The following is a 22,810-nucleotide window of genomic DNA, read 5'->3' on the forward strand; positions in this document are numbered from 1 at the left end:
GTTTTTTTTGCGAAAAAAAAAAAGGATGCATTTGTGTGCATCCGTTTTAATCCGTTTTTTCATTGACTTTCATTGTAAAAAGAAACGGCTCAAAAAGGATCAGTTTTTTTTTTATGGACACAAAAACGAAACTGACACTACTTTTGTGTCTGTTAAAAAAAAAGGATCCTTTTTTTTTAAAGGACAAGTGCCATGAAAAACTTTTTCACAGTAATTGAAGCACATTACAAAGTTATATAACTCTGTAATATGCTTCAATCACCTATATGCCTCCCTTCCCTGTCTTTTCCCCCCTCCACCCCCCACCAGGAATTGTCCTGACTCACACAGACCTGATTACTGTTGTTACCGTCACAAGGCAGCTTCTTCTTGTGAGGATGAGTCATCAGCAGGAGGGCTGCTCTAGGTCCTGTTACACCAGCCTCCCCCCCCCCCCTCCTTGTCAGGTGACTCTGCTTGCTCAGCTTATCTTCTCTAGTGACATGACTAATTCACTCACTGAGTCCACGGCAGCAGGAGAGAGGGTATGAGGTGAGGGGGAGGGGGGGGGGGCTGCCTATCTGCCGGAGTCAGTCGGAGGGAAGATAAGCATGACATGTGACAAGTGATGGCTTGCAGTTGTTCAGCCAATGGGAGCTGAGCAAGCTGTCACCTGACAAGGCAAAGGAGGGGGGGAGGCTAGTGTAACAGGAGAAGGAGCTGAGAGAAGAGCTTGGTAACCGTGACAACAGTAATCAGGTCTGTGTCAGTCAGGACACTTCCTGGTGGGGGGGTGGAGGGGAGAAAAGACAGGGAAGGGAGGCAGATAGGTGATTGAAGCATATTACACAGTTATATAACTTTGTAATGTGCTTCAATTACTGGGAAAAAGTTTTTCAAGGCACTTGTCCTTTAACAATGGATGTCAATGGGAAAACGGATCAAAACGGATGTACTCAAATGCATCCGTCTTTTTCATCTATTTTTTGCAAAAAGGGTTTTTTTGTACTTAAAAAGCACTGCCTATATTATATTGTTTGCACAACCCAATATAGATGTTAATTTAGGTTGTTGGAGCTGCGTGTCAGATTACTGTTACCTGTAATCAGTAAATTGGAGATAATCTGTGTAAAAATGTGGCTGATCGCGCTCCTGTGTGAGTGCAGCAACTAGAGGAATAGATTACTCTGCTAGATGGATACCCTGTCTAGCAGGATGAAACAAACAGTTGTATTAGTATACACTAATGTCTCTCTATGTTTGCTGGCCCTCTTCCTATGTTATGTGATGGTATATATGCAAGTAGACTGTCAAGCAGTCCAAAAACGTTCCTCTGCCCTGTTTGTATCCACTCAGTGATGGTCAGTGTTTAAAAATAATACGATATATGGGTATCACTCACCCAGCAGTGTGGTTTGTCTTAATGTTCTCCACATTGGGTTAAATCAGCTCCCGGATATCCGAGTAGTATTTGGATATCTGAGTCCTCGAAAATATAGTATAAGGGGGGGGGGGGTCGCGTTCCAGCCGGTAACGCTCCTCTCTCCCACTGCAGAACTTTGAATAGAGTCCTTCAGATTCCAAAGTGACGTCACGTCTCCTAAGGAAGCCTGGAATGGTCAAACAACCTTCTACATGTTTCGAGGGATACGCCCCTCTTTGTCAAGAAGATCTGAATACATAAAATTGGCCATTAAAATTGACCAATTCTACTAAAAAGTAGTCTTATGTGTATATTTATTTGTACAGTATTTGTAAGTATATACATATAGTGTTGAATGTATGTTCTTTCCAGAATTTCCCTAAATATCTGGAATTATTAGGACTATAAATGATAGATTCAAATTTTTATTAGCCCTATAATTGCTCTATTTTTAATCTATCTGATTTTAAGTCAGTAATTTTTTTTTTACAATATGACCCCAAGTAAGACGACTTACCAAACAAACATGATTGTGTCTCCCTTATACAATCTAGCAAGTTTTTAACAGCAGTGATCCGTGACTAAGAGATCATAAATTGATTGATGGCTGCCCACAGGTCTGATAATGACATTGTCTGCAATGAAAATACAATTCATTTGGTGTGAAAAATACTCAGATCCCTGGAGTCACTAGCATGTCAGGTGGCTACTACATCTGGGGAAAAATAATGCTTTGTGGAAGCCTTAATGTCTGCTACAGTTAAATGTAATCTGTGACAACTTATTTATTATAGTCTTCAGCATTTTACATTATAGTAGCCATAAGCAGAATTTATGGCCCTAAAGAAGGAGAGAACAAACTTTTAACCTAATTTAGCAAGTTTTAAAAATTAATGAGTAGTCTAGGGGATTATGATTTACTATCAGTCTTCTCTGAAATGTCAGCATCCAAGAACAACTTATAACAAATAGCACATGGAAGAATTTTGTTGTGATACAACACTAGAAAAAAAAAAAAAAACTAAAAATTCTGATTACATGTGATTGGTTTCAAGTATAATAGTTGATTTCTAGTTAAATGTACATTTGATTGTTTTAAGAGGCACACACTATAGAACTCAGTTTATTTTGTTGACATTGTAAATGAATCAATACTTTTATTTCTCTATTTTATTTTTTAGAAATGTCTTGAATCTCTTCATGACAGATGCAAAGATCATTAATTTATTATAATTTGTAATGTTAAAAATAATATAAAATGCAATATATGATCCAATGTTCACATTTCTTTGGCATAATTATATTGCGGGAGGAACGCCTGGAAAACTGGGATACAGCCTATGGCTATGGCTGTATCCCAGTTTTCCAGGCGGTTCTCCCGCTGGATCGGGCGGGCAGACAGCGGGAATCATTACCGAGGGTTCGGGTTCGTACGAACCCGAACCGAACTCGGTTCGGACCATCCCTACATGAGACCTATTTACCTGAATTAGCTAAACAATCTCATTCGGATTTATAGAAAAGATTTTCAGTTGCCTTAATTACTGGAATAAAATCTTCTGCATGTAAATCTACCCTAATGAATTATGTCTGTTATTATACCCAGGAGAACCGAGATAGTTTCAAAAAAGCATCCAGTACTGTTGCACCCATATTGAAGAATCTCATCTTCATATATTTAAAGTTGTCTAAAAATTAAAGGGTTCTCCTTTGGGAAATTATAAGTGTTGTCAGTGCACTTATTGGAAATATAATCTATACACTAAATAAGGCTTGGAAATGTGGAGCATACAATAAGCATTTCATAACATGTAAAACAAAATATGTTGTTCATGCTATTTTTGGTCCAATTTTTGGACTGCTGATGAGTGATTTAGAAAACATTAAAGTCATAATTTAGAATTGCTCCTGCAATCAAATTATGATGTATGGATTTTTTATTTATTCTTTTATGTGATTTGTAAATAAAAGAATAAAAAATGGCTGTTGCCTGTGAAACACACCTGCCGGCTGTATGTAAAACTATTTGAAAAATGTGAAGAAACAATGACCAACGGCTGAATGCCACATTAGTTATGTTAAGAGATGAGCGAACCTTGAGCATACTCGAGTCCATCCGAATCCGGATGTTCGGCATTTGATTAGCGGTGGCTGCTGAAGCTGGATAAAGCCCTAAGGCTATGTGGAAATAATGGATACATGTATCCATGTTTTCCAGACAGCCTTAGAGCTTTATCCAAGTTCAGCAGCCCCCGCTAATCAAATGCTGATCGTTCGGTTTCGGATGGACTCGAACCTGAACCCGGTTCGCTCATCTCTAGTTATGTTCTATGATTTCAGTTTGATGTCATGATGTCATATAACACACGTCAATTGCATTTTATCCAGTCACACAGCTATATTTTATGTATTATTACTAAATATTTTTTTTTATAAAGCAAAAAATGGCAGACCCCCTGGGAGGGTATCTAAGGAAAATAATCTACAAGCAGAGTATATACAAAATGAACAGACAAGGGGTTAATTGATGTACAGTTCGATCGAGAAATCCAGGAAATTGTGTATAGGCAAAATCAGCCAGCAAAAGGGGTTACCAGGGACACTATTCAAAATGTCAAAAGTAAGAGGATCAATATATAAAGGATGCAGGATGCAGTGTACCAGAGCCAGAAGATTACTACGATTGCAGGCACTTTTCCTTGATAATGTAGCACTTCAAATCAGCAACATTTTTGAAGTACCCTAATACTGTCCTCATAAGATGTAAATTAGGGTACACAAAAATGTCACATTTTTTATACCTATTATTATTATTATTATTTACCACAAAATGCAATAGTTTAAACCTGCCTTAAATCATGTGAAATCCCAAAGCTTTAGGAGGGATGTTCCTTATGTGATCTTTTCTTACAAATGGATATACAAAAAAAGTGATTAGTTATGTGATAAAAGAAGTGACAACAATGAGTAAAAAAAGGCCCTTCTACCGTTATGCTTTATAAATAAGATAAAGCTTTACCTTGAATTTTCGCACATAACTCTAAATTGTTAAACTACTTTTCTTTCAAGGGTATGTCATTTTTTGGCAGCTGTGATGAATGATTCTCTCAAGCACTCACTTAACTTTTGTCAACCACACAGCAGTTTCTTTTCCATTTTTAAGTCTGCCCTTGCTTCTTTCTCCATCCCAAGTTAACAGAGGACTGTGTGATATCCATCGCAGAAAAAAAAAAACTCTATAGGCCTTATCGACACATGGAAAAATTACCACTTCACATTTGCTGCAGGTCAATGTGTTGCCTGCGATTATATTGCAGATTTTACCAAAGATTTACCACTTTGCTGACATTGATAGTGGTGAAATCTGCAGAAATCTACATGTTCCCACTTTGTCACACAAAAAAAAAAAAATCTTTTACAAGTGGTAGTTTTAAAAGTTTTACCCACTAGCATTTTACTACAGGTATGTATGGATTTCAACTGAGCAAATCCACAAGCAGAAAAATTGTTCATTTACCTTCATTTGAATTGTACATTATAACTGGTGTAAAATATATATTAACTATTTTATAAAGAAATTGTAATTGTATCTGTTTCATGAAAAATACATAAAGATTATCAGCTAAATTAAAAGAGGCTAACTTTACACTGCTTAAACCCCATAAGGCCTGAAATGGCCTTAAAGAGGTTGTCCAGCATTTTTTTCTGATTGGAAATGGGAATAATATGTAATCTGTCCCTTTCCCTGAGTGGTTTTCTCTAACCTTTTTCACCTCTGTGTCCCCGGGCCTCCTCCTCTGTTGCTGATTTTTGGATTTGTGCTTGTTTACGTGAAGAACTTTAAGGTCACAGGGGTCAGCAGTGACATCACAGCTCTGCAATCCTGTAGCTCCACCCACTCTACCCATAGGCAGGTAATGTCTGTATTACTACAAGTTTCCTTTGAGCAGCATGGTGGCTCAGTGTCTGCCAATTAATTATGTTATCAAATCAACTAGTTTTTTCACACTTTTATCTGTTGTAGGACTGCAAACCCCAGCACACATGTACATGATAGGAGTTGTAGTCCTAGATTACATATACACTACAATAGCCATCCTACTGGGGGCGGGGTCTCAATGAGGCAGGATTCTGTTACAAGTTTACCTCAGCTATAGATTGATAGATGACATGGTGAGTGACATGAGGTGAAGTCTTCTCTCTCCTCTCCATATTACACACACAGCAGCAGCCTCTCTCCTCTCCATATTACACACAGCAGCAGCCTCTCTCCTCTCCATATTACACACAGCAGCAGCCTCTCTCCTCTCCATATTACACACAGCAGCAGCCTCTCTCCTCTCCATATTACACACAGCAGCAGCCTCTCTCCTCTCCATATTACACACAGCAACAGCAGCACTGCCCTAACACTGTACATCTTTACACTACAATAGTAACAATATAGGGAAAGATTTAGCAAAGTCAGGGGAACAGTTACCCATAACAACCAATCAGATTGCTTCTTTCATTTAAAAAAAAAAAGGCCTTGGAAAATGAAACCTAGAATCTGACTGGTTGCTATGGTCAACTGCTTCCCTGTTCCTCTGCACGAGTTTTGATAAATCACCCCCATAGTTCCTTTATTTACTGTTTATAGCTCCAACCTATGCTGCAGTGCTGTACAGTGATTGTAGTCTATCATGCTGTCCTTACTGCTGCAGTTTCTTCTGGGCTCAGATTTTAGTTACATGTTAGGGGTGTGGCTAAAGAAATATATGCATAACCCCGCCCACCTGATGACTCACTCACTGTTCCCTCACTGGCAGGTACAGGAAACAGAAAGGGAACAGAATTTCACAGGAAGTAAAGAAAACACAGGCAGAGTGGTCATGTGACTGAGCCTGAGAACACAGTAAGCGCTCTGAATAAAAAGTAGAAGTGTATGTAGAATATGCAACACCCACAGAGGTCAATGCAATGCTAGTTTATTGAAAAATCCCGGACAACCCCTTTAAGGATCGGGCCAATTGTCACTTTTGCGTTTTCGTTTTTTCCTCCTCACCTTCTAAGACTCATAACTCTTTTATTTTTCCACCTACAGGACCATGGTGAGGGCTTGTTTTTTTTTTCAAGAGCAAGTGTACTTTCTAATGTCATCTTTAAATCTGCTATTAAATGAATGACGGAACCCCCAACATATAATGCACTTTACGTTAAAACTGGCATTTTTTCTTGATTCTATAGGTCAATCTAAACACAGCGATATGCAGGTTTACTGAGTTTTCTAACGTTTTACTATTTTTATTAGCAGTAAACCCTTTTTTTTTTTATTAAATAGACATATTTAAAATGGCCCTATTGTAACTCCTATAGCAAATTTATTTTTTGCTATGAGGTTGTATGGGGTGTCATTTTTTGCATCATGATCTCTAGTTTTTATTAGTACCTCATTTTTCTAGATCAAACGTATTGATCCCTTTTTTGATTTTTCTATAAATAAAATGTCATTAAAAAATGCAATCTCTGCATTTTCTACTGCTTTTTATTCACGCCGTACGGTTTTATTTTAATAGATTGGATGATTACGCATGCTATGGTATGTTATATGTTAATTAACTTTATTATTTTTGTGTTTTATGTATAAAATGGGAAGGGGGTGATTTTCACTTTTATTGGGGGAGGGGCTTTGGGACATTTAAAAAAAAAAATTATAAACTTTTTTTTCACTTTTTAAGTCCTTTTAGGGTACTTTAACATTATTACATTAGATTGCTAACACTGATCACTGCTATGCCATAGCATAGCAGGGATCAGTGTTTTCAGCGATCTTCTGATAGAGCCTGTCTGTGGCAGACTCTACCAAACGATTGGACTACAGAACAGCACACAATGTCAGTCAGCTGCTTCTAAGGCCAGCAGGATATTGTCATGCATTAAAACAGGCATGGACTCACGGGACAGGGATATAATATTACCGCTTTATAAAGCTTTGGTGCGGCCCCATCTGGAGTATGCCGTCCAGTTTTGGAACCCGATTCATAAAAAGGATGTTCTAGAGCTGGAGAGGGTACAAAGACGGGCAACTAAACTAATAAGGGGAATGGAGCATCTTAGTTATGAGGAGAGATTAAAAGAATTACATTTGTTTAGTCTGGAGAAGAGACGTTTAAGGGGAGATATGATTAACTTATTTAAATATATAAATGGCCCCTACAAGAAATATGGGGAAAAGATGTTCCAGGTAAAACCCCCTCAAAGGACAAGGGGTCACTGCCTCCGCCTGGAGAAAAAAAGGTTCAATCTCCGGAGGCGACAAGTCTTCTTTACCATGAGAACTGTGAATCTGTGGAACAGTCTACCACAGGATCTGGTCACAGCAAAAACAGTAGAGGGCTTCAAAACAGGGCTAGACAAGTTCTTAGACCAAAATAATATAAATGCATATGTATAGAACCTATCGCCCCTCCCCCTTCCCTGTATTCATCCCCTCCTTGGTTGAACTTGATGGACATGTGTCTTTTTTCAACTGTATTAACTATGTAACTATGAAGTAAGCAGCAGACCTCCGGCAGTTAGACAGTGCGATCGGGACCCCCGCATACATGCTGCGGGGGTCTTGATCGCTAAGTGACTGGAGATGCCCCAGTCACTAAACTTAAACACAGCACGATCATGTCATTTAAGGGGTTAATGGCGGGCAGCCACGGAGGCCCGCTATTGAGGGTGAGGGCCTGGCTGCAGATAGAGCGGGCTCATGGAGCGGGCTCAACTCGTATGCCAGCTCCATAGCCAGTCACCTCGGCAGGGTGTACATTTACGCCCCCACTACCTGTGCCTTAACGCAGGAGGGCATAAATGTACACCCTGCCGAGGTGACCCGTGGTTGTTAAGGGTTAAAATCCTGAAAAAACATCAATAAAAACTTTTTTTTTTTTGCAAAAATGTCAGTGGCCAGATGTTAGCTGGAGGTGAATGGAAGTTTATAATCTGCCTTACAGATTATGTTTGTGTATGTGTGTGGCTAAGTTTACACAACGTCTTTTGAGCCAAAATATTTTGATGCTAAAATAACCGACGTCATTTAGCTGTCTGGCCTCCCCTTAGTGAAATGACTGGTGTTTGTACATTATACTAGTTTGGGTTACTAATTGGACTTTGGGTGTGGCTTAATTGAAAAGTCCATTGAATTTAATAGTAAAAAAAAGGAGAAAGAACGGTGACAAAAGAAAAACTGTGTGTGAACTACTAATAAAAAACGTCCGCTGTTTGCAAAAGACGTTTGAAAATAATGATCATGTTCATTATTTTGACGCCCGTGGAAAAAACATCCATTATTCAATACACTGTGTGCATTGGACATCTGTCTTTTTATTGACTTCAATGCATTGCCATTGCAGTCAGTTAAATCGCGGACTTTTTTAAAAATATGAAAATCGGCCGCCTTTTCAATATTTTTGATGTTGTGTACACATAGCCTGTGTGTGTGGCATTTTTATCTCCTCTGCCGTTTTTGAGGCTCCTCTACAATTTTCCCAAAATGCAGCATGCTGAGGTTGTGGCTTTATCTTTTTTTTTTTTTTTTTTTTTGCAAACTGGCGATTTTCCTACCCCAGACTTCAATGGGATTGTACTGGCTGTATCATAAATGCCATTGCTGGTCATAGGGAGTTTTTTTCTAGGGTTTTTGTCACCTTTGTGGTCCAGCTATGATTTCATGTAATGGCACAGTAAAAAAACAACAAAAAAAAACAACGCTTAAACCACAAAAAATATCATCATGCATAAAGTCAAAAACATCAGAAAAAATGCAAATGTATGTGGAAAACACATTGGCATGGTTGTTGTTTTTTTTTAAATAAGTACTTTCACAACTCAATAACATTAAAGTGTACCTGTACTAAAATTTTTATTTTGAGAAATTATCAGGGGTTGTGATTGCAGGTAGGTATAAAAACTAAATTTTAGAGATGAGCATAGCAAGATTTTCTGCGAATCGTGTAGTTAATTTGCTTCATTTTGCAAAGTAAAATCCTTGAGATTTTTCAACAAATTTGGCAGCTGCACATGTTTAGTTACAATACTGTCACTTTCCGGGAGCAAGGGATTATCCATAATCGCTTGCAGCTTTTTTATCACCTGCAAGCCCCAATGTGAAGTCAACACATCTCCCTCATCCTGTATATAGTGTGAGCCACTTTATGGAGGCAGGCAGTCTTCTGTGTGTTCAGAGGAGAGAAAGATCGCAGCAGTCATTTAGCGCAGGGCAAGGAGAGAAATTAAGAGACATAGGGAGACAGAGGAGAGGATAGGAGAGACCATTGTGGGTGGGACTACAGGGCAATCATGTACTGGGGTAATGGGATGGGGGGGTCTATTCTTATTTTTGTAAGATGTCTTGTTTAGTTGTAGTTTTTTGGTGTATATTTAATTGTTTCTGGTGGTAGTAGGCTATGCAGAATGCAACTGGCCAAGGGAGTTCACATTTAGTTATTTGTATAGGTTAATTGTATATAGTAGTGTATATAGTTCATTAATAGGTTAGTGTCAGTTAAAATAAATTTTGGATATTCTGTGTAAAGAGATTGTAAGGATTGTTAGTGGGGAGAAATTAATGTGGTGATCGAATGATTTTACCTTTTTCTTATGCTGTGGTTCATTATGTTTAGTTAATTTTTATTATATTTTTTTTTCTGAAATGGTTTGCTTATTTTTTTATTCATTTACTGTATTTATTGTTATATTTAGAAATACTGAGCAATCAACTTAGCCAGTAGTCCATTTAGCATCTCTGCCATGAAGGAGGCAGATGTAGATGTTTCTGACCTTTTGCTTTCAAGTGAGGCTGCTGACCCCTCAGTTACAGAAATGGGGCTGTATGAAGGTAGTTTTAGCTGCTGGTGGGTCCCGGTTCTTACAGGCAGTCATCTGATGGTGTTTCATGTGCTGCCACATAGAAATTGTACCTGGGTTTGAACCCAAACCTGACCCACTTTATGATCACAGATGGTGTATATAGTATGATGGTCCACCAACAATACAGAAAAACTGCCACACCTCCAATTGCAGTGGGCAGATCTTTGTAGCAGGTTCACTGCTTGACTCCTGAGTGCTGCACCTGCCATGGGGTACCAATTGAGTGCATGGGTCTTCCTCCAGTGACATGACTTTCGATTCCATTGCTTTGTAAGAAGATTTCCCTGCCTGGCTTTTTTTACTGCGTTTGGGATTAGCAAGCCCTGGAGTTTCACCTATGCCTTCCAAATGCTGACTTTCCTCCCATTCCTCAAAAAGTTCATCTAAGTACAGTGGCTGAGAGTCCAGAAGGAGTTTCTTTGGCCTTGTCTCCTGTCGTGTCTTGGCCACAATCCTCTTTGGTGGATCATCAGCTAGAAAGCTTTGGACACACATAAAACAGTGAGGACCCTTCAGATGATTGCTGGCTCCGGGATTGACTACTGACTGCCGTGGAGCTGGAACTTTGAAGGATCCATTCGACAATACCAGCCTGGCTAGTATTCACCTGACCACTGGGTCTTAGTGGGAGCTGCCACCTTTGTCCAAGCCTGTTAGGATTGCCACACTACCCTGTGTTAAACCACTTCCTTGACTGCTACCTCTTCAGCTGCCACTGGCCAAACCATGAAAATGGACAGACTTCTTTAGATGCTTCGACTTCCTTGCAGAGGGGAATTTATATGAATTAAAATTAATTAATAAAAATTAAAATTAAATAAATTAAAATTAAATTGACACTTATATTGGTGCTGCTTAAACTAACAAGGGATACAAAGGGTAACACGCAAGGGGAGGTGAAAGGGTACTTGAAGGAATTGGAACATGTTAAGTGGTTTATTACAAAGTTTATAGATACTACGCTGCTGATCCAGCAACGTCCACTGCTGTCTAGGGGAAAATTTACATTTATTTTTTTAATTTAACATTTTCCAATTTTTGGCACTGTTACAACAATGGCTGTTGAACAAAACATTACTCAGTCCCACTAGTGTAACTATAAAGGTCTGTCTGTTGTAATGTAACTGGGAAATACAGTAATTGCAAATTCAACTGAATATTCATGAATCTTGCAAAACAAATTTTTGACTGATTCATTCATCTCTACTTTTCCATTTATTTTTTTAAGTTTTCTATATTTAAATAAATTTTATACATATGATCAAACTATGGTCCATGCTCCCTCCATCGCTTGGTGTAATAGAAGACAACGATCAACTGAGATGAATGATGATGGCTAATCATTTTCTGTAGCACTGATCTCCTTTAGGCCGATTATACTGTTAGCCTTTGTTAATTATATTATCAACTATGCATGCTTACCGGGAGACAATGTACTTTGCTATGCAACAATTCAGTCAGTATATTGTCACTGTGTGATTACAGAGATTTTGCTGCTATGTGACAGGAGAACTAACCATACAATGTGAGCACTCCCAGGATTATTTACTACTGAATGTGGAAACACAGCAGCTTAACACATGCACGGTGAGAGGAGACACCTAGTGGCCATATGTATAAAGCTAATTTATAGAGGTTATCCGTGAAAAATTAATACTTGGCCTGACTGTAAGGGCTGTGGGGGACATGCCAGTAATGCATAGTTACTTGTCCAGTTCTCCTGCTACTGCCGGATCCTGGGCCACCTGCTCTGCAACACTTCCTGTGTTTTAAGAACATCCAATGATGTAGCGCTCCTACAGGAAACAGCCACTCAGTATAGAGTCTATGTTAAGCAGCTATTTACGGCGTTATGAAAACACAGGAAGCATCGTAGCCCTGGCTACCTGGCCAAGTATTAATTTTCTCCCGGATAACCTCTTTAAACATATAAGACTTATAAATAAATAAAGAGAGTGTATTGCAAAACTGCTTGCTATTACAACCCCTGTTGAAAATTTTTTTTGACAGTTCCAGTGTCTTTAACCTTAAGAATAGTGATGAGCGAATACTGTTCGATCAAATAGATATTCGATCGAATAGTAAGGTATTCGATAGTATCGAATATTATTGAATAGTACGCCGAATATTCGATAAATATTCTATAAATATTCGAAAAGCGTTCAAATCCCCCTTCCCTTTTCCTGAGGTGTCATTGTGGACTTGGTGAACCTCCAAGTGGTCGAATAGATGTTTTTCAATAATCGAATACTTAATAGACTTTAATGGGATTGAATATTCGATCGAATATTTGAATATCAGGGAGATATTCATACGAATATTGAATATTCGAATATTTCACTATTCGCTCATCACTTCTTAAAGGGAATCCGTCAGCTCCCGGGCACTACCCAAGGTGGTGACCGTGTGCTGTAGCTGGCAGTCCCCCAGTAAGCATGGTGCCTTTTTGCTAATTTTCCGTGCAGCGGATTATGTACAATCTTAAGTCTCCTACTGTCACAGAGCAGTTGTTAGTGCCACACTTGTCATGCATCCTCCTCCCTCTTCATGAATAATCAATGCTGCCCGGCCTCCTGCTCGCTCAGCTGTTAGATTGCAGATCAGTCCTATGTAGGCAGTTTATGTCTGAAAGAATCTTTCCTCTGTAATGTGTTGGAGCTGTGGTCTAGGGGTAACTCACTTGTCTAGAGACCTGACAGCAGATCATTCTCTGGTTCGAATCCCCTGATGGAGAATAAATCGTTCTTTTTTTTTCCTCATTATTGTATCATTTTTAAGGCTATGTTCACACACGCAGTATTTTTGCTCAGTATTTTTGCTCAGTTTTTTGTTCAGTATTTTGCAACCAAAACCAGAAGTGGATTGAAAACACTGAACGGCTATGTTCACACACTGTTGAAATTAAGTTGATGGCTGTCATTTAATGGCAAATAATTACTGTTTTTTTTTAAAACAACGTCCAATATTTGCTATTAAATGACGGCCATCTGCTCAATTTCAACAGTGTGAGAACATATAACACCAATAGATATACTGTGTATCCAATCCAGTAACTACAAAAAGTCACTCATAAATGAGATTTTGCAAATAACACAATTTTATTTATTCCATCACAAAAAAAAGAACAACAATTAAAATACAAGACCTTGGAGGTGGGAGACCCCACTACTGGGACTATCGTAGCTATGTATAGATCCAAAGTGCATGTGCATATTTCTAAACATCATAACAAACCCATTCAGCATCAGTGCATATAATAAATAAAGTGCCAGTGCTCTATTGCCTTGATATGCTGAACAAGGAAAAAATACAAAATATAATATTGCACATGTCACCAAGTTACCCCAAACGTGTATTGTCCCAGTCCGCTGGCCTCCCACCTCACTCCAACGTCGTTTCGCACCGCTTCTTCAGGGAGTAATGAGGGGGAGAACCAGAGGACCTTATATATATGCTACATTATCAGGGATTGGATAGCTGGACTCAACACACCTGTATATATCTGTATTGCGATCAAGCCAAACGCCTCTGTAATTACCCACGAGCGGTGCCACAATCCGCAGAACCGGAAGTGGCGTCAGGCACATAGTGCCGTCGGCCAACACCCGTTCGCGTCATTGCGTCACTGCCCCAGGTGGCCCAACTATACCTGCTTGTGCTGTCTATTATTTGGCGGTCCGCCTCCGCAGTTGCCCGCCGGCGATAGCTTGATGCGCGAGACAGGAAGTGACATCCGGCGCCAAGCGCCATCAGTCAATCCCGATGTCACGTCATCACGCCATCGCCGCAGGGTCATGCGCAGCAGACCGCACACAACACAGGCGCCATCTTGGAGAGGGGCAAAAGTACTGGAGGCTCAAATATAGGACTGCACCGCAAATTCATTCTACCAATGTTGTCTTAATCACATGAAGACCATCATTAGCTCTATATTATTCCAAACATGAATAAATTGTATAAAAACATCATGTGAACTTGTAATATACCCCTGGTAGTGCATAAAATAAGTGAAAATGTGCAAAAATAATCATGCAAAACTAAAGTGCCATAAATAAATAAGCAGTGCCGAAGTGTGCAGTGCCAGTGCATATGGAAGGAGTGAAAAAAGTGAAAGTGAATATAGAGAGAAGTGAAGAATGAATAAAGTGCAAGTGCTGTAAATGATTTGTTATACAAAATTAATAAACTACATCTAACAATTCAATGGCTGAATAAAAGTGTAAAAGTAAATTAAGTGTACAAAGTATGCAGCAATGAAATATGTAAATGTGAAAGTGTCAATAACCTAAACATGTCTATGTATGTATGTATGTATGTGTGTACATAAGTTGCAAGTGTGTGCTAATGGAAGTGTGTACTCGTGTTGTATGTGCAAGTGATATACTAGTGATTTAAGACCTACAATTACTAATAGACTTAATGTGTGACTGTGCATGCCCTGAGTCCTCCTGAATTCATGACTATGTGTCTTCTCCTCTACTACTGTGGCTCTTATTTGATACCCCTATATAATGGGTACCACAAGATGTTTAATCGGTGTGTTTAGCATCGATAGGTATATTGAAAGACCACAATTGCAATGTAGCGTCCTCCAGACCTCTATACCACCAGGTCAAAAGCAATTAGAAAATATAATAAACTATATTGTTAAAAACAGAGTCGGCAAAGGTGGGGCGGAAACAAAGTAAGACATTATCTCTTAAATGAGAATAACCAGATATACATCTAATCTGGTAGATAGCTGTATGTTTGGGTGTCGTGTGGAGCACAGGTGTATAGCCTGTGTTCTCAATCCACTCCTGGTTTTGGTATTAAAATACCGAACAAAATACTGAGCAAAAATACCGTGTGAACATAGCTTTAAAAATGATACAATAATGAGAAAAAAAAGACATCTATTTAATTTTCATCAGGGGATTTGAACCAGAGAATGAACTGCTGTCAGGTCTCCAGACAGGTGATTTACCCCTAGACCACAGCTCCAACAAATCAGGGAGGAGAGATTCTTTCAGAGATAAACTGCCTACAGAGGACTGATCTGCAATCAGCTGACAGCTGAGCGAGCAGGAGGCCGGGCAGCATTGATTATTCATGAAGAGGGAGGAGGTTGCATGACAAGTGTGGCACGAACAACTGCTCTGTGACAGGAGGAGACATAAGATTGTACATAATCCGCTGCACGGAAAATTTAATTTAATCAATAAGTAAATCAAGGTCCTTGGTGCACTGGGGGGCAGGGCTCTGTAAAAGTGACCTGACTTCAGAGCGCTGCCTTAGTATTCATGAGGAGAGCTCAGCGGGATGTGTTGGTTAACTGAGGGCTGTAGGCAGGGCACCCAAACTGTCTAATTGTTAAGGAAATTCTGTCTGTAGTAACAGACACAATATTTCCAAAAGGTACATGGTGGGAGTTAATCAATACTATTCTGTCATCTGAGGGCTATATTTTGGTCCATAGCACTTTTAAAGCCAGTAAAGCAATAACTCTTTCTCCCCTCCCCAAAATACTTTCTATAGTACTCAACATTTTATGGCCATGTGACTAAGCCCATAGAGTGACTCACTACTTTAAAGCGTAACTGTCATGTTTTTTTTTTTATTGCAGAAATCAGTAGTATAAGCGATTTTAAGAAACTCTGTAATAGGTTTCATCAGCCAAAAAAAGCCTCCTTCTGTACTCAAGAAGCAATCTCCCAGCCTCCCCCCCTGACTTCTTATCTGTGCATTATCAGGCAAACAGGTCTTCATTACAGAGAAGCCAGTGAAGACGGGTTCTGCTCTTTCCATTGTAAGCCTATGAAGGGGGAGGGACTGAGGGAGATGAGGGAGCAGGAAGACTCTCTGGGCACCTAAACCGCAGGATTCTGGGGTCAGAAAGGTCAGTGCTTATCTATGAACTTACTGAGAGAAGATTGCAGGGTGTTGTGCTTTGCAGAAATCCTCCGTGCTCAGTCACTCCTAACAGCCCCTCCCCTCTCCATAGCCACATAATGGACACAGAAATCCTGCTTCATTTGATGTAAGGGGGGGAGGCAGGGAGATTGCTTTTTCAGTACAGAAGGAAACACTTTTAGTACATAAAACCTATAACAGAGTTTCTTAAAATCGCTTGTACTGTTGATATTTAAAGAGAACCAATCACCTAGAATTCACTATCCCTATTATCAAAGGTCCTCTCTCCCTAAGTCTATCTATGAAGATACAGACTGCCTTTGCAGTCTGTATCTTATTCTTTACCTAATTCTTCCTCTTCTGTGCAGTAATGTCGGGCGCCGCCATCTTGATGACGTCACGCTGGAACGCACCACTGGAACGCAATTGACGTCATCAAGATGGCGGCGGACAGCATTAATGCACCGGAACAAAGGAGCAGGTAAAGTATAAGATACAGACTGCAAAGGCAGTCTGTATCTCTACGAAGTCTATTTATGAAGATACAGACTGCATTTTCAGTCTGTATCTAATACTTTACCTTCTCCTTCGTTCCGGTGCAGTAATGCCGGCCGCCGCCATCTTGATGACGTCACGTACGTTCCAGCGGTGCGTTCCAGCGTTCCTCTTGTTCGGTGCAGTAAGGCCGGCGCCGCCATCTTGATTACGCTACTTGCGTTCCACCGCTGGAACGCAAGTGACGTAATCAAGATGGCGGCGCCCGGACTTCCTCCACCGAACAAGAGGATCAGGTAAAGTATAAGATACAGACTGCAAAGGCAGTCTGTATCTTCATTTTGTCTATTTATGAAGACACAGACTGCCTTTGCAGTCTGTATCTTATACTTAACCTGATCCTCTGGTCCGCTGTAGCATGGTCGGGCGCCGCCATCTTGATTTAGTCTCTTGCGTTCCAGCGGTGGAACGCAAGTGACGTAATTAAGATGGCGGCGCCCGGCCTTGCCGCTCTGCATGACGGGAGCTTCCTGTCTCGCGCCGGCTCTTTTAAAAAGAGCAGGCGCGAGACAGGAAAGTAAAAAGTAAATATTTTAAAAACGCAACCAAAAAAATAATCAATTATATTTACAAATATTAATAAAATAATGAAATACATCTAATTAGGGAAAAAAAAATTTGATTATCATCCATGATTGGTTCTCTTTAATGTTTTCAGAAAAATGGCCCTGAAATGACAGTTACGCTTTAACCTTCACTGGCCCAGGTGCTCTGCCCCTAGCCCAGCAAATGTATATGAAGGCACAGAGGTGTGTGGTGATGTTTTATTACTCTCAGTACTATTGCAACTGGTCTAAACAATATTAAATAAGCAGCAATGCATACACTAATGTACAACACTCAACACACAGGGGGAGATTTATCAAACATGGTGTAAAGTGAAACTGGTTCTGTTGCCCCTAGACACCAATCAGATTCCACCTTTCATTTTCCAACGAGTCTGTGAGGAATGAAAGGTGGAAGCTGATTGGTTGCTAGGGGCAACTGAACCAGTTTCACTTTACACCATGTTTGATACAGTGTTTAGGTACAGGGAGTCCCATGGTTGACAGGAGTCCCTGCCCATGAGCATACTTTCCATTTCATGCTACATCAATTGCATAGTGCATTTCATGAAAGTGTAGTCCTCCTTCAATCACTTTGAGCAGAAAGAAGCTTACAGATGGTTAAAAAAAATATATTTGGAGACAGTTACTGGCACCAAAGGTTGTGCAATTAAGTGTTAGGGATGTGCACCTTTAATCTTTTTCATGACATTTTGATTTATTTTTAGAACTGACTGCTTCAATGTTGACAGGTCAATTTTTTATTGAATGTGTTCTGAGATGTTATAAAATATTCTAAGGGTATATTCACACGGGCGGGCTCGCAGCGAGATTCTCGCTGCGAGCCCGGCAGGTCCTGGCAGTTCCCATAAACTACATACTTGCTGCGGTCTAAACGACCGCAGCGAGTATGTAATTATACCGCGCTTAACCCCTTCTACTCCCGCCGGCTCCCCCGCTGTAAGCAGCATACATTACCTGTCCTTGCTGCACGGGTCCGGCGTCCTGCTCTCCCGTCCGGCCAATTAGTGTGTTGCCCAGCCGCAGCCACTGATTGGCCGGGCGGGAGAGCAGGACGCCGGACCCGTGCAGCAAGGACAGGTAATGTATGCTGCTTACAGCGGGGGAGCCGGCGGGAGCAGAAGGGGTTAAGCGCGGTATAATTACATACTCGCTGTGGTCGTTTAGACCGCAGCAAGTATGTAGTTTATGGGAACTGACAGGACCTGCCGGGCTCGCAGCGAGAATCTCGCTGCGAGCCCGCCCGTGTGAATATACCCTAAGAATACAAAGTTAAAGTATATCAATTTATTTATGAAGATACTGATTATTTATACTAAACAATTAAGATTGCCAATAATGTTGACCACAGCTTTAAGTATAATTTCCCCAGAAATGCCAATGTAGTTTTACTGTAATGTTTATAATGGGAAAATAAAATCAAACTGTATAAATGTGCATTTTATTGGGAGTTTAGTCTACTTGAACATTAAAGGATTAATGGATTACAGATGCTTGGTTTATATTTTCAGCAAATACATTGAGCAATGTAAAAAAAAAAAAGTGGCAGCTGTAATTTTCAAGGTAACAGCGATGAAATAAAGACATATTGATTCACAGGTACATAATATTCACCAGTTTTTATTCAATGCTATACTTCTTTCATCACTTATAATTGCTTTTCATATCAAAAACATGTTTACAATTGCAACTAGCTTTCATTATCTAGAACTTAGTGGATGCTATAAAAAGTTTGTTACCTTTGCTTTTGAATCAGAGTGTTCTGATTTTTGTATATAAACTATTTTATACTGTACATTTCAACATTTTCTGTCAGTTTGCTAAATGTCCATTACTTTTATATATGGTGCAAGAAATTAACATTTTCAGTTCAAGGTTAGACTTCAGAAAGTATATATCCTTTTTATGACTATGCTTCCGGCGTGTTACCTTTTATTCTGTTACGCTGTTTTCCACTGTCTCAGATGACATGATTAACTGATTGAAATTGGCGTTCATATTTTAACATCAGAATAACAGCTCAAAAGCATTGTTTTGACATCCCATAAAAATGTTAACTAATTCTCTACAGTTCTGCCTTGGGGATGTTTTGTATTCTGATGTGATCTTCTTGGACCACTCAAGGTTTACTGTTGACATTATTTTGTATCTTATATACACTCAAAGGAGAGAGAGAGAGAAAAGTCAGGATTATGACTTACTGATAATACGGTTTTCATGAGTCCATCATGACAGCACACCTGGAGATTGGACCCCTGGTCCTAATGGGAACAGGAAACACAGAGAGGTTAAAAAGCAGCCCCTCCCATCAGCCCCTCAGTGTTTACCAATTACTTAGAACATAGCAACACTACATACAGGGGGGGGGGGGGTAATAACGGGTGCTGTCATGATGGACTCATGAAAACCGTATTATCGGTAAGTCATAATCCTGACTTTTCATTTCGTCCAATCATGACAGCACACCTGGAGACATACCAGATAATCCACATTAGGGAGGGACTACCGCCTGCAGCACCTTTCGCCCGAAAGATAGATCTTAGGAGGATGCTACATCAAGCTTGTAGTGCCGGAAGAAAGTATGCGGAGTAGCCCAGGTGGCCGCCTTACAGATCTGCTCGATGGAAGCCGATGATTTTTCCGCCCAGGAGACAGATATTGCTCTTGTAGAGTGGGCTTTTAATCCTTCAGGGATGTCTTTTCCAGAAGCTTTATAGCTTTCGCCTATGGACAGTTTCAACCACCTGTCGATAGACGACTTGGAGGCCTTTTTGCCCTTGTTAGGGCCTTGAAATTGGACTAGCAGGTTTTGGTCTTTCCTCCAGTCCTTTGTTACCTTCAGGTAGGTCAGTACTGTCCTTCGCACATCCAGTTTGTGGAAGAGCGCCTCCTTCTCATTTCTAGGATTATTGCAGAATGTAGGCAGTATGATATCCTGTGACCTGTGGAAGTTAGTCACTACCTTGGGTAGAAAGGCTGGATTTAGTTTAAATATTATCCTGTCTTCAAGCACCGTTAGATATGGTTCTTCGATGGACAGTGCCTGAAGTTCAGAAACCCTTCTCGCTGTGGTGATGGCTATGAAAAAGGTCGCTTTTAAGGTAAGTAATTTTAATGACAGTTCAGATAATGGCTCAAACGGAGGCTTTGTGAGAGCTGAGAGCTGAGAGGACAAGGTTGAGATCCCAAGGAGGGGAGAGATTTGAGATCTTTGGTTTTATTTTGGCTATCACCTTGAAGAATCTCTTCACCCATCTATGTTCAGCTATAGGGGAGTCAAAGAAACATCCCAATGCTGCCGTCTGAACCTTTAGGGTGCTGAGGGCTAGACCCTTGTTGAGACCGTCTTGGAGAAAATCCAATATTTGGGGGATGTTTGGATTGAGAGGATCTGGAGGAGAGTCTTTACACCAGCTAAAGAACCTTCTCCTATATTTTAGGTAGATAGATGAGGTAACGTCTTTTTTACTCTTTAGCATGGTAGAGATAACTTTTGGGGACAGACCCTTCTTTAGTAAGTATGACCTCTTAGAAGCCAGGCAGCGAGATGAAGATGGCTTATTCTTGGATGATTTAGAGGTCCCTGGGACAGCAGATTCTTCTCTTGAGGAAGTAGAATTGGCCCCTCTACAACAAGGTCTTTTAGGAGGGAGAACCAACCTCTTTTTGGCCACAGTGGAGCTATGAATATGACTTGATCATGCTCCGTCCGGATCTTTTGAAGAGCTCTCGATATCACTGGAAGTGGAGGGAACGCATATAACAGGCCTTGATCCCACGGCTGTTGGAGAGCGTCCACTGCATCCGGGTTGTCTGCTGGATTCAGGGAGAAGAAAGAGGCTACTTTCCTGTTTTTTCTGTTGGCGGGTCCGGGGTGTTCCCCATTTTCTTTCTAGGTACTGAAATACCTCCTGGTTTAGACTCCATTCTCCCGGATGGACCGTTTTCCTGCTTAAGTAGTCCACTATCATGTTGTCCGTGCCTTTTAGATGAACCGCTGAGATAGATTTCAGATGTATCTCTGCCCAGTGGAACAGCTTTTTGGCAAGGTTGTGACGTGTTCCTCCCTGATGGTTGATAAAGGCCACCGTGGTTGCATTGTCTGAGTAGACTTTTACGTGCCTTTGGGAGAGGTAGGTTTCTGCCACTTTTAGGGCTTCCAGTACCGCCTTCAGCTCCCGTACATTTGACGAGCAGCAGCGAATCTGTTGCGACCATGTGCCCTGGAGGTATAGATCGTTGCAATGGGCGCCCCATCCCCTGAGACTGGCGTCCGTTGTTAGGGTGATTGTTTGTGCAGATGCCAAAGAACACCCTGGTTGAGATTTTTCTCCTCCATCCACCATCTCAAGGAATCCTTCACCTGTTTGGGTAGCGCCATCCTTTTGTCCAGAGATTTTTGGGTGCGATCCCATACCTGTAAAATTTTGGACTGTAGGCAGCAGGAGTGGCTCTGTGCCCACGGGACAGCTGGGATGCAGGATGTCATGGATCCTAACACAGACATCGCATCTCTTATTGTCGTGAAGTTTTTCCGGTGGAGGTCTCTGAATTTCTGAAGGAGACCCAAGATCTTTTCTTGAGGAAGGTAAGTTATCTGGTGCTCTGTATCCAACAGCATCCCCAGAAACTTCTTCCTGTGGGACAGACACATGTCTGACTTCTGAAAGTTGACGATCCATCCTGCTTCTTGGAGAGAAATTATCGTTAGATTTAGGTGTACTTCCAACATTTCTCTTGTTTTGGCTATTATGAGAAGATCGTCCAGATAAGGGATGATCGTAACACCCTTTAGTCTCAGATGCGCTACCAATTCTATCATGACTTTTGTAAATATGCGGGGCGCAGATGATATCCCAAACGGGAGTGCCTGGAATTGGAAATGGTGGATTACATCCCCCTGAGGGAGAGCGAACCTTAGAAATTTCTGATGTGGTTTGTATATGGGGATGTGGAAATACGCATCTTTTAAGTCTATGGTTGCCAGCCAGGCATCCTTTGGTATTAGAGGGATGGCCGTCTTTAGGGTCTCCATTTTGAACCTTTTGTATATGATCATGCGGTTCAGAGGCTTCAGGTTTATAATGGTACGGTATGAGACGTTCGGTTTCTGTACTAGAAACAGTGTCGAATAGTGTCCCGACCCCTGATGTTCTGGGGGAACCTGAGTTATGGCCTTTAGATGAAGGAGCTCCTGGATGCCTGACCACAATCGGGAATTTAGTAGGTCTGATCCGAGATTTGTGACACAAAATTTTAGGGGAGGGGAACTGGAGAATTTTATTTGTAACCCCTCTCTATGGTATTCAGTATAAAGGGGTTGTCCGTGATAGCTGTCCATTGTTGGAAAAAATGGGACAGCCTCCCTCCCACCGGAATGGCATCACTGATTTTTGTCGGAGGAATTGGGATTGAGTAAGAACTCTCTCCCTTTTCCTCCTTTAGGGTAGCTCCATCTGCCCGACTTCCCTTTTCCCCTATACTCCTTTTTCTGGGTATA

This window comes from Dendropsophus ebraccatus, chromosome 5, assembly GCF_027789765.1.
Source record: "Dendropsophus ebraccatus isolate aDenEbr1 chromosome 5, aDenEbr1.pat, whole genome shotgun sequence".
Classification (NCBI taxonomy): Eukaryota; Metazoa; Chordata; class Amphibia; order Anura; family Hylidae; genus Dendropsophus; species Dendropsophus ebraccatus.